The sequence below is a fragment of the Prionailurus bengalensis genome, chromosome C1 (assembly GCF_016509475.1).
Source record: "Prionailurus bengalensis isolate Pbe53 chromosome C1, Fcat_Pben_1.1_paternal_pri, whole genome shotgun sequence".
Classification (NCBI taxonomy): Eukaryota; Metazoa; Chordata; class Mammalia; order Carnivora; family Felidae; genus Prionailurus; species Prionailurus bengalensis.
In genome coordinates this window covers 57,532,620-57,545,296 of record NC_057345.1, presented here as the reverse complement: position 1 = coordinate 57,545,296, position 12,677 = coordinate 57,532,620, and the positions used below count along the sequence as shown (strand labels likewise).

At 34.4% G+C, this 12,677-nt stretch overlaps 1 pseudogene; it reads left to right on the top strand.

The window, feature by feature from the left end:
- The first annotated feature begins 3,009 nt into the window (after window positions 1-3,009).
- Window positions 3,010-3,428, top strand: LOC122479414 (annotated as a pseudogene).
- The last annotated feature ends 9,249 nt before the right edge of the window (window positions 3,429-12,677 follow it).

Sequence of the window (12,677 nt, the reverse complement as noted above, 5' to 3'; positions counted from 1 at the left end):
CAAATTTAAACTAGTATACATATGTTTAGTATAGTGAATAATTACAAATAAATATATAAACACATAAATATTTCCTCGGTAAACATCCGTTTGCAGTCAATCTGGTGATATATTAGAAAACTCATTTCAGTTTTTCTTTTCCTCAAAAGAATAAAACATTTATTCCCTATTTGTATCAATCAAGGACCTGTTGCAGGTAGCATATAAGCAGAAAGTAAATGATGTACTAAAACAATTGTGGGAAGGGCTAGAGGACCAGATGTAGGCCAGGCATCTAGGATTACTTCTGGAACACCATCACAGAAGCCAAAAAGGAAGCTTCTGCCTGTCTAATCAGGAGGTCAAAGTCAGGGAGCCACTGCTCTAGCTCCTAGCTCCAGACTCAATCCAGCTTTGCTGAGATTTGTAGATCAAGATGTTGCCACCAAACTCTCTAAGACACTATCATCTCAGCTCTAGATATGGAATACATAAGACATCACTCTAGCTACTAGCTTCAGAAGAACATTATTGCAGCTAAGTTCATGCCAGGAAAGTGGATGTTCTTTGGATTCCCTGCATTCTCCCTCTACATGCCTGCAAATGTGAAGAATAGTTATTGAATCTTGTGATAAACCAAATAAGGAAAATCCAAACTTACCCTTGCTTACCGGTACACACAGAAGAATACCCAGGGAGGGGGATTCTGCATCACTTTTACTCCCAAATCTCATAAGGGCACATTGGCTTAGAAGAACCTAGGTCACCTGTGAAACTGAGCTGTCAGGGAGTCTGAGAAGCCAGTATTGCAAGTAGGGTGGGGCAAAAGAGACATCCAGGGTACGATGTTCAAGGAAGCACTCATTCACCAGTGACAATCCTGTAATCTCACAAGCCTTAGCAGGAATTCATCCTTAAATTTGGGGGACTGGGCACCTCACTTGCCTCACTCTAGCCCTGGCCATGCTGAGAAGTCTTTAGTTTTCCAGCCTCCCAAATGGAGTTGGTTGGAAGAGTTCATACACCAATCTGCAGTACTGACCATAGCCTGCCACTTTCTCTTTAACATCCTTCCTCCCATAGTAAAACCACCAAAAAGCCTAAGACCACACAAAGCCACTATGTTTGCTTTTGTCTACCACAATGCAACTATCCCACAAATAAATGAAAATTTAACAGATTTTCTCCATTCTAAATAAAAGACAACTGTTATCACCTATAAGATAGTCAAAAGAAAAAAAAAATGCACTGAGACCATAACATTCAGTAATCTGCTTGTTATTTTATCTCTTTGTTCAAGAATGCTAGTAGCCATAGAAACGTGGTTCTGATCAATCTAATTCATGTTATAACTTGTAGTTACTCTATATATCATAACTAGGAAAGGAACTGTATTCTCCTGTAATTGAGAGTCATTATCTCATAGATGGAATGTCAAAAACAAACAAACAGACAAACATGATTCATTCTTTGTGCCCAGTAGGAGAAGACATAATCAGAAGAAATTGTTGCAGCTTCACAGATAAATAACGCCAGGTATTTGGATACTACTGAAAGTTTCTTGAAATATTTTTTTCTTTTTACAAAGAACACTCAGCTCGCCTAGAATAATAGTAAACACTTAAAATAGAAGACAGAGTCAAGTCAATTTGCTTCAAAGTAATGTCTCAGTTGATTTATTTGTGAAAGCAAAGATGCCTACTCAAGGGGAAATTTTCCTTAATAAGAGATTAAAAAGAAAAGCTATATAACATACTACCAATACATTTTAATAAAAAAATGAGAAAGGAATACAGTAAGTGTCAGAGTAAGGGTGAGGATTGCAATTTTAGGTGAGGCATCCTGAGAATGCATTACCGAGAAAGGAGCTTTCTAGTAAAAACCCAAAGACTGAAGTAAGAAGAGGTTATCCATGCACATATCTTGGGAAAAGGGTAGAGAACTCACCAAAACTAAAGCACTGAAGTAGAAGGATGTCTGGAGTGTTGCAGGAATGAAAAGGATTTTAAGTGGCTGGAGTTGTGCATGGGAATGAGGTAGTAAATGAGATAGAGATAATAGAGAACCAGATCATGTAAGGTTTTGGCTTTAACATTTGTAAGAACTAGTCTTAAAAAAGCTGTTAAAGACTTAAAAACAAATAAATCAAAAAGACTGGAACTTCCTTAAGATGGAAGATTGGAACCTACAAAAATATCTAGAGCACATATTATATTTAAAGATGAAATGTTAGGGGTACCTGTGTGGCTCAGTCCAACTCTTGATTTCGGCTCAGGTCATGATCCTGGGGTCGTGGGATCAAGCCCCACATGCAGCACTGTGCTGAGCCTGAAGCCTGCTTAAGATTCTCAATCTCTCTCTCTCTCTCTCTCTCTCTCTCTCTCTCTCTCTCTCTCTCTCTTTCTCTCTCTCTCTTTCTCTCTCTCTCTTTCTCTCTCTCTCTCACTTTGCCCATCTTCCCTGCTTGCTCTCTCTCTGTCTAAAATAAAAATTAAAAAAAAAGAAAACTATCAATATTGCAGATGATATGATTACTATTAAAAGTCACCAATGAATCCACGGAGAAAATATTAGAGTTAATAAGTGAATTTAGGAAGGATAATGGATATCAAACCAGTATACAAAATAAAAGCAATGATTGATTTAAAAAATGTGATTTAAAATAAACCACTTACTACATAAGGAAGAAAAAAATATGATGTCTAGGAATAAAAAAAATAGTGAAATGCTTTTATTAAAAAGATCATAACACTTATTTGAAGATGTTATAGATTTAAACATGAAGAGATATCCGATTCTCCATTTAGGATGATTCACTGTAATAAAAATGTCAATTTTCACTACACTAATTCTAATCCATATTTCTACACAGTGGAAATGGGTGAAGGGAGTCAAAAGGTAAAAAAAAAAATCTTCACAGGATCTTTGTAAAACTTTAAAACTAGTTTTAAAAAAAACATGGAGTAATGGGCTCTCTTTCTCTTTCTTGGCTCTGCCTGCATAGGTGGTAGCCATGTCTTACCCAGCATCATGGCCACCCTCAGACCTCTGGTGAAGCCCAAGAGGATCAAGAAGTTCATCTGGTACCAGTCAGACCCATATCTCAAAATTAAGTGCAACTATGAAAACCCAGAGGCACTGGCGATAGGATGAGCAGAAGATTCAAAGGCTGGATCTTGATGCCTAACATTGGTTATGGGAGCCACAAGAAGAAAAAGCACATGCTGCCCAGTGGCTTCCAGAAGTTCCTAGTCCACAACATCAAGGACTTGAAGTGCTGCTGATGTGCAACAAATCTTACAGTACAGAGACTGTTCACAATATTTCCTTCAAGAACTGCAGAGCCACCGTGGAAAGAGCAGCCCAGCTGCCTAGACAATCCCAATACCCAGTTGTGCAGTGATAAAAATATAGACAGACAGTTTATGTGCATGTCGTTTTTGTGTTAATAAAACCATAAAACTACAAAAAAACTTATTTGGAGTAAAGGATCAAAAATAGCCCTGAAGAAGATTTTCTCTTCTATAACAAAAATTACTATGAAGCTATGATTATTTTAATAGTATGGTATTGGCTCAAACGTAGAATTCTAGACACATGTAAGAGAATAGAAAAACCATAAACATTCTATCTATATATGAAAATTTAATTTAATTTATGACATATTTGTCAATGCAGATAAGTGCATGTCAATTCAGATAAGCGAAAACAAATGATTTTAGATCATTGTTTATCCATTGAGGGGTGGGGGAATGACAAGTTAGCTTTCTACATCATTCAAAGAATCAATTCCAGATAGATTTAAATAGGAATAGAAACCTTTATAATTATTATAGGACACTCATGACCTCAGGACATAAACAAAAACCAGAAAATGCAAATCATAAAACAAAAGATTGATAAAACATATTATTAGATTAAAATGAACAACTTCTGATCATCACAAGACTCCATAAAGACCAAAAAAACACAAGGTAAGAATTGAGAAAATTCTCAGTAACACATACGGCCAACAAAGGATTATTACCCTACCAATCAATCGATAAGTAAAAAAAGGAAACACCCAATTAAAGTTGAACAAAAATCACAAAAACACATTTCATAGAAGAGGTACATGAATGACCTTTGAATACATGAAAAGATGTACGGACTCGTTAGCAAACCCACAAGTGCACTGATGTCTCAATAACTCCTCATTTTACAGCACAGTGTTGGCAAGAATGAGGAGCAATGAGAATATTCATCCACTGTTCATGAAGTGAATATTGTCGCAAACACCTTGGAAGAGAGTTTGCCAGTGTATAGTAAAGTTGAACAGGTACAGTTCTGCTTCTTGGTATACATACTAGAGAAAATCCTGCACAAGTACAAAAGAAGATAATTTATAAGGCACCAATATTTGTAAAAGAAAATAAATGTTAGCATTTTAAATGTTGATAAATGGTAGAATAGATTAACAATTGTATTATATTGATACAGTATTATTCAGCAGTGAAAATAAATTTACTATAGCTGTAAACTGGGGTAACCCAATTCCCCAAATGTAATGTTTGCAGCAATATATCACAGAACCACCACAGTATGATTATATCATTTAAAAATTTAAAAATAGGAAATATTAATTATATTTTCTTTAGAGTTACCTGTATATATGACAAAAACCATAAACCATAAAGAAATTTAAAGGGCTGATTAGCACAAAAATTAAAATGATGTTTTCTTCCTGAGGTGAATGAGGCCGGTGTGATTGAGAATAGACACACAAGTGGTACAGATGAAGCTTTCAAAATACTAATCATGTTATCTCCTAACTTGGGTTGTGAGTTCTAGTTATTTCTTTACTTAATTGTCTTTAAATTTGAATATATGTTTTAAAACACTCTAAACTTGAGGTATGTTTGGGGCACCTGGGTGGCTCAGTCGGTTGAGCATCCGACTTCAGCTCAGGTCATGATCTCACGGTCTGTGAGTTCGAGCCCCGCATCGAGCTCTGTGCTGATGGCTCAGAGCCTGGAGCCTGCTTCCGATTCTGTGTCTCCCTCTCTCTCTACCCCTTCCCTGCTCATGCTCTGTGTCTGTCTCAAAAATAAATAAAAAACATTAAGAAAAAAAATTTAAACTTGAGGTGTGTTTAATAGTAAAGTATTTTAAACAAAATAAATGGCATTTTTATTTATCCTTGTATAATAAAAAATTTCAAGTTTCTAAATTATCTCAGCATACATATTTACATAAATATTTTTATGACATAGATTCACACATGTCTCCAGCCTTATTTGATTAATTTGCATGCCAAAATTTTTCATATTTCCTCGAAAATTTATATCCATGTACAGAGTTTAGTCTTCGGTCACTTAAACTCATCTGGTAGAGGAAAAGTCAAATGAAAGGAATTTTAGGCATGTAATTACCCTTAATTTTTTTCTATTTCAGCACACAGTCTAAGAACTGCTGAATTCTGGATCAGATGGTCTGCCAGGCATTTATGATTAATATCTCAATTAATTCTCATGAACTTATGATGCATCTGCTATCACTTCTATTTTGCAGATAAAAACCAGTCTCAGCAATGATTAATCAATTTACATATCACTACATAGCTAATAAAGGTTAAAAGAATTAATCCCTGATTTTCAGATTATAAAGCCAAGGCTCTCCCCATTACATATGGCCATCCACAAGGACACTGGCATTGCCAGGTGCCAGGGACATCAAGCACAGAGGCTTCAATGGAAAAAGAGCTTAATAAATATTTGACAAATGAAGGGATAAATAAATGAGTTTCCTGCAAATATGGTTCTTACTTGAACATTGATGATTTTGTTTCTAGTCTATGATTTTTCCCTTCCCACAGTCATGTCTCTGTAGAACCCTGGACTACAAGTTCAATAAATAATTGGAAATCACTTTCTCATAAGTGGGACATTTTAGACAACATGCTAAATAGACAACCTTACCATAATCCAATTATTTTAACTGTTTTTCTTCTTTCCTTTTTTTAATATTATATTTTGTTGAAGAAAACGGATATAGCAATATACTTTACTAGTGGTAACTACCAATGATAAGCTCTGCTATGAAAATCTCACAGGATAAAAGTTTCAAGTTATAAAAAATGAATTAGTTCTTTGTGTTACAAATTCTATAATTCCAGAATGCTGCAAAGTTATTTTATAAAAGTCCTATTGTACTATATGGAGGAAACTTTTCCTTCTTTTACTTTTTAACAAAAGATTTTCTCAAACTCAAACTATTCTTGTAAGAGTCTAGAGACTATCCCCCCTTTCTACTGAAGAAGCTATGCATATTAAATAATCACTGTGCTTCAACAGCTTCTTAATTTCTAAGCACGATTAATTTGATAAGCAAGCATCTGTACTATTCCCCAAGACCTCTATCCACCAGCTTGGGAATATTTTGCTAATAGAATCACAGGGTTTTTATTGCAGAATTAGTGAACTGGAGAAGAACATTTATTTTCATGTCATACATGTAGTATTTTTTATGCCTACAGATAATGAAATAAAGTATTTAGATTTTGTCTGAAAATAATCTCTAGGTGGTACAAGGGAATTGGTGCTGAGAAAGAGCCTGCTTTTCAGCTTTGCTGATTGTTCTCATGTGTCATAAAATAGCTACAGATTATGTGTCTTCTGTGTTAAATAGTGAAGAAAGACTTTTCATTTTCTGGGTAATTTATATTTAATGTTGATAAAATGATAAATCTGAACAATTTCGTAATTATTTCTTTTCTTCCTCATTTTCTCTCTTTCCTTTCTTTCTCTCTGTCCTCTTGCTTTTATTCACTCTTATTTTTTTCCCTTCCTTTCATTCTATTCTAGATGAAGACAACAAAAGCAGAACTTTTAAACCCTATTATTGCAATAGGAAAAAATCTCTGGATTTTTAAAATTTTTAATAATTTTTTAAAGATTTATTTATTATTTTTGAGAGAGAGAACACAAGCAGGGAAGGGTCAGAGACAGAGCAGAAAGAAGATCCAAAGTAGTGAGTCCCATGTGGGGCTCAGACTTACAAAATGTGGGATCATGACCTGTGCCAAAGTTGGCTGCTCAACTGACTAAGACACCCAGGTGCCCCTCTGGATTTTTAATAGTGATGTAACTTTAACAAAAATTCAATCCTTAAAATAAACTGTTGTCTTAACTTGCTACAAAATTTACAGTTTGCAGTAACATACTCTGGAAATAATACAGAAAATTCAATATAGGAGAAGACATCTAGACTAGGAAGTGGACCCAACCTCTAATGCTGGCCGTACACTCATCCTATCCTAGTTGTATAATTTTAGGCAGCTGATTCCTCTTCTATGATTCCTAGGCAGTTTCCTCTTCTGTGAAATAGAGTGTTTATTAAAGGAAACTCAAATGAGATTGCTCATGTCAAAGCAAGTTAAAAATGGCAAAGCTTCATATCATTGAGAGCAAGAGAATGTTTCTTTTCTACTCTTTAATGTTTGGAATTACAATGGCTGTAACATTTCCTGGATTTACTATAAATTCTATTTGGCTGTTTGGAGAAGAGGAGTAATTTGAAAATGGAAATCTTCCAAACTGGTCTTTTGATAACAAGTTGATATATTTGATGTTGGTGAGGGTTGGCCGGCGGGGGGGGGGGGGGGGGGACTCATGAGAATATCATTTTACCTAAGGCAAATCAGCAGAATTCTTTGCCTTACAGCAGTAATCCTATTCTGTATTCAACTTGTCAGCCATGTCACAATAGGGAATATTTTAAACTGATTTTATACTAAATTCAAATGCATAATGCAAAGTACATAAATATTTATCCAAGTTATCAAATGAACCAAATTCTTAGAATGACAGCAAATATATATGTATATATCTTAAAAGATTAAACCTATTCTGGTTTCACTTTTACTATGTTTCCATAATTCCCTCTCATCTAACTTCATTTGTTGGTCTGCATTTACAAGTATAAGCTTTAAGTCCTTGGCCTGCCCTCTCCAGACTGGCTGTAATCAAGACAAAAATTTTGCTTTGATTCTATTTCTTTTCACTCAATGGAAAGCAAGTGAAAATTCTGGGCCTAGAATGCATGGGCTCAAAGACACCGAAATGTTCACTTTGCAAATTTTACTTGCTAATTGAAGAAGATTGGGAAAACAAAAACAAAAACAAAATGGTCAGAGATGAGGTGTCAGAAAGGATTATGGAGATACTTAAGGCTTTATTGAGTATGTCAAAATTAGTTCATTATTTGTAGAATATTACCCAGACGTTCATCATTGATGGTGTTTGTTTTGATTCGCATGTTGAAATACCATTTTCTCCCCTTGCTACCGATAGGCTCTTGTGGAGATTCTTATTTTTAGTTTTATCAGTTATTCCCATAAGATTAGGTGAATCCCCGGAAATTCAACTTTATCTATAAAATTATAATAACATGAAGCATAGGAATACTGAGAGGATTTTCATTGTTATATTTTTTGATTCCACATATAAGAAAGATTATACAGCATTTGTCTTTCTCAAACTTATTTCTTTTAGTACAATGCCTTCAGGATCCATCCATATTGTGCAAATGGCAAGATTTCATTCTTTTTATGGCTAAATAGTATTCCAATATATATTTCTTTATCTATCCATCCATTGATGGACAGTTAGGTTGTTTCCAAATCTTGGCTGTTGTAAATAATGATGTAGTGAACACAGGGGTGCAAACATCTTTATAAATTAATGTTTTTGTTTTCTTCAGATAAATACCCAGAAGTGAAATTGCTGGAGAATATGGTAGTTCTATTTTTAATTTTTTTTGAGGAGCCTCTGTACTGTTTTCCATAGTAACATTCCAAAAATTTACATTCCCATCAACAGTTCACAAGGGTTCCCTTTTCTCCATATCCTAACCAACACTTTTGTCTTTTTGATAATGGCCATTCTAACAAGTGTGAGGTGATATTTCATTGTAGTTTTGATTTGAATTTCCCTGATGATTAATGATGTTGAATATCTTTTCATGTACCTGTTGGCCATCTGTATGTCTTCTTTGGAAAAATGTCTATTTAGATCTTCTGCCCATTATTTAATTAGATTAATTATTTTTGGATTGACATATATGAGTTCTATATATATTTTGGGTACTAGTACCTTATCAAATACATTATATGCAAATATTTTCTCCCATTCAGTAGATTGCTTTTTAATTTTTTTTGTTGGTTTCCTTTGCTGTGCAGAAAGTTTTTAGTTTGATGTGTTCTTACTTGTTTATTTTTGGCTTTGTTGCTTTTGGTTTTTGTGTCAGAGTCAAAAAATCATTGCCAAGACCTATGTCAAAAATCTTACCAACTTTGTTTTTTTTCTAGAAGATTTATGGTTTCAGTTCTTACATTCAAGTCTTAATCCATTTTGAGTTCATTTTTGTGCATGATGTAAGATAGTGGTTGAATTTCATTCTTTTGCATATGGCTGTCTAGTATTCCCAACACAATACTGAAGAGACTGTCTTTTCCCATTGTATATTCTTGACTTCTTTGTTAAAAATTGACTATATATGCATGAGTTTATCTCTGGGCTCTATTCTGTTCTATTGATCTATATGTCTATTGTCATGTCAATACCATGTTGTTTTAATTACTATAGCTTTGTAATATATTTTGAAATCAGGAACCGTGATGTCTCCAGCTTTGTTCTTATCTGGAAACACTTCAGGTTTTTTAAATTATTTAAAAATTTTTTAATGTTTATTTATTTTTGAGAGAGCAGAGGAGGGACAGAGAGAGAGAGAGAGGGAGACAGAATCCAAAGCAGGCTCCAGCTCTGAGCTGACAGAGCCCAACACAAGCTCAAACCCATGAACTGTGAGATCATGACCTGAGCTGAAGTCTGACACTTAACTGACTGAGCCACCAGGTGCCCCTACAAACACTTCAGGTTAAAGAGATGAATAATTTGTGCTTAATGTATATTTAAACTTATTTTATTCTTATAAACAGGTTTCATTCCCAGATAAAACATCAAAAACAGCGTGCTTCATTTATATGAACTACCATACAACTTTTTAAACCCTTTATAACTTGAACCAAGTGTGTAGTTCCTATTTGATTTATCCATGAAACAAAAGAGTGGCAAAACAATGATCTTGCTAGCACTCAGAGAAGACATGGATCAAGACTATAACATTTCTGGATTATTTAAAAAAATTATCTGTATTTATGACTGCCCATTTATCCTTGGTGTGGTAGCAAGAGGCTACTTTATCACCACATCTTCCAGAAGAGCTTTCAGTCATGGTGTGAAGTATGCCTCCTTCATCGGTTGGTCAATTAGAAATACTCCATTTACTTTAAATTCACCAGTTGAAGGTAGTGAGTGGGATGTAAGCTAGATAAAACAGAATTCCATGAAGACAGGCAATTAAAATATAACTAAACAGAATGCATTCTTATGCTCCATATTCATGTCTTCAGAAATTTTCCACTAGCCTCCATATCCTAGAGAAAATAGGAGAAGATTGAAAGAGATATCTGATAACAGTGGCCTCAAGAATGAAAAATCATGGTCACAGAAGACACTATTAGCAATTGTAATATTCCATTTGTAGCATTATGAAGCTTGATTTCCATGTCCAATATGTTTCATTACATTAATTTCTTTGAAAGAACAAAATTAAATTTATTAAACAGAGAAATGTCTAAGCTGCTTGCCTCAAGATTTCCCAGGTTAGGGAAGTATCCCTTGGCCTTGAAGTCATATGGGAAAAATAAAGAGCATCTACCACAAATGAGAAAGACAGGTGACTAGTTGTTGTTCTGAAAGAGTAAATCCTTCTTTCAACACTCAGGGTGCCCAGGTGGAAGAGGAAGAACAATAGTTCATAACAAGTTAGCTAGAATTCTATATGCTTGGCAATTTCCATTCCAGAAACTAATGTCCTCAAACTTAAGCAATATCTTAATTCTTGTAGAGGGATTATCTTGGTTAGCTCCAGATTCATTCTTGGATTATGATAATAAAGAGAAGGAAAGAGGCCTGATCTTCTCTAACAGCAATCATCTTCCTCAGACAACCATCTCTTATATATTCCCAGCTTAAATCTGGGAGATATCTCTATCTACACTTTTTCTCCATGTGATCTCATTAGTTGCTGATGTTAAAGCTCACCTATATGCTGATGAAATTAAGCTGTTTAATTTCAGCCAATAAGTGCTCCTTAAATTCCAGATTTGTGTATCCAATCTTCTATATTCCCACCTGGTTGTTTAATATTATGTCTAAAAGAGAACTTCTGTTCTCCCAAATTTTCCTTTTCAAAGTAAATACCTTTCTGTTCATGCTTACAATTTGGAAAAATCATTTATTTACCCTTTTAAATCCATTAGTTCTATAGATTCTGTATCCAAAATTTTCTTCTATCTCACTGTCTCTCTCTCTCCCTCCCTCCATGCCTCCCCCCACCTCTCTCTCTCTCTCTCTCTCTCTCTCTCTCTCTTACTCTGTGTCCCTCTCCCTCTCCCTCAAACATCATTACAATAAAGGGGACATCATCCTCATTATGTAGACTTTTGTAAGCTTTCCAATTGCTTCCATTCAAGCTAATTTTCTTCACACAGTCACCAGAGAGATTTTTTTCAATTATCTGATAAAATCTAAATTCCTTAAATTGGCATTCAGTGCCCTTAATAATTTACTTTCCTTCCTCTTTAACAAATATTAATTTTCTACATGACCTGTAATGTAGCCATAATAAAGAATATCCATTTCCCATAAAATTATATGCTCTTTCCATGTGCTAAAACTTATGACAGATATTATCATCTCCTCACTTATTTCCTGATGGATTTCCATCTACCTTTTAGAACTCAACTCAAGCATCATTTCTTTTCTGAATTGACCTTAACCTATAGGAGCTGCCTCCTTTTAGTGCAATGCCTTTCCACCTCAATTAGAGATATTTTCAACTTGGACTTTAACAATATGAGACAATAAGAAACCGTGTGTCTCCTCTCTCCTTCTTTTTCTATTATAAAGTCTTTGATGCTGAGGATTTTTTCTCTTCTTCTTCTTTTGTGTCTTGCTTATCTTTAATCAACAAGATTTATTGTTGTTTAAATCAACAAGAACCTTGCACAAAGTCTGGCAAAAAATTGGTGTTCAACTAGTTTTTATGGAAGAAAAAGTACTGCTACATAAAAAGCATGATTTTATCCATTTAATTTAAATCACTTAAGAATTATTTAACGTAATTATGTTAAGTAATCTATTAGGTGTTGGCAGATATATCCCTCCATTAACACCATCTTCACCCTAAAATGTATAACAAGATTGCAATCTAGAATGTATTCTAGCTTTTACTTTGCTGTGGAGAAATGAAATAATTTATATGAAATCTCCATTTAAATAGAGAATTATTAAATCTCTGGTATAGTTACAAGGTGTGATACCTGTATCTGTGGGTTGAGGTTTGAGTCATTTTTATAACAAGAAATTTGAAGTTTGAGTTTACAGTGGTATTACGAGGGGTATCCTTACAAGTAGCAAGATGTTTTAATCATCTACAGTTAAAGAGGAAAGCCCCTGAAATAAAAGAAAAGAAGCATCTCTGACTTTACTTATATACAGGAATACCTCAGAGGTGTTGCAGGTTCAGCTCTAGATCACTATAATAAAGCAAATACTCAAATAAAGCAAGTCAAATATTTTTTTTATTTCCCAGTG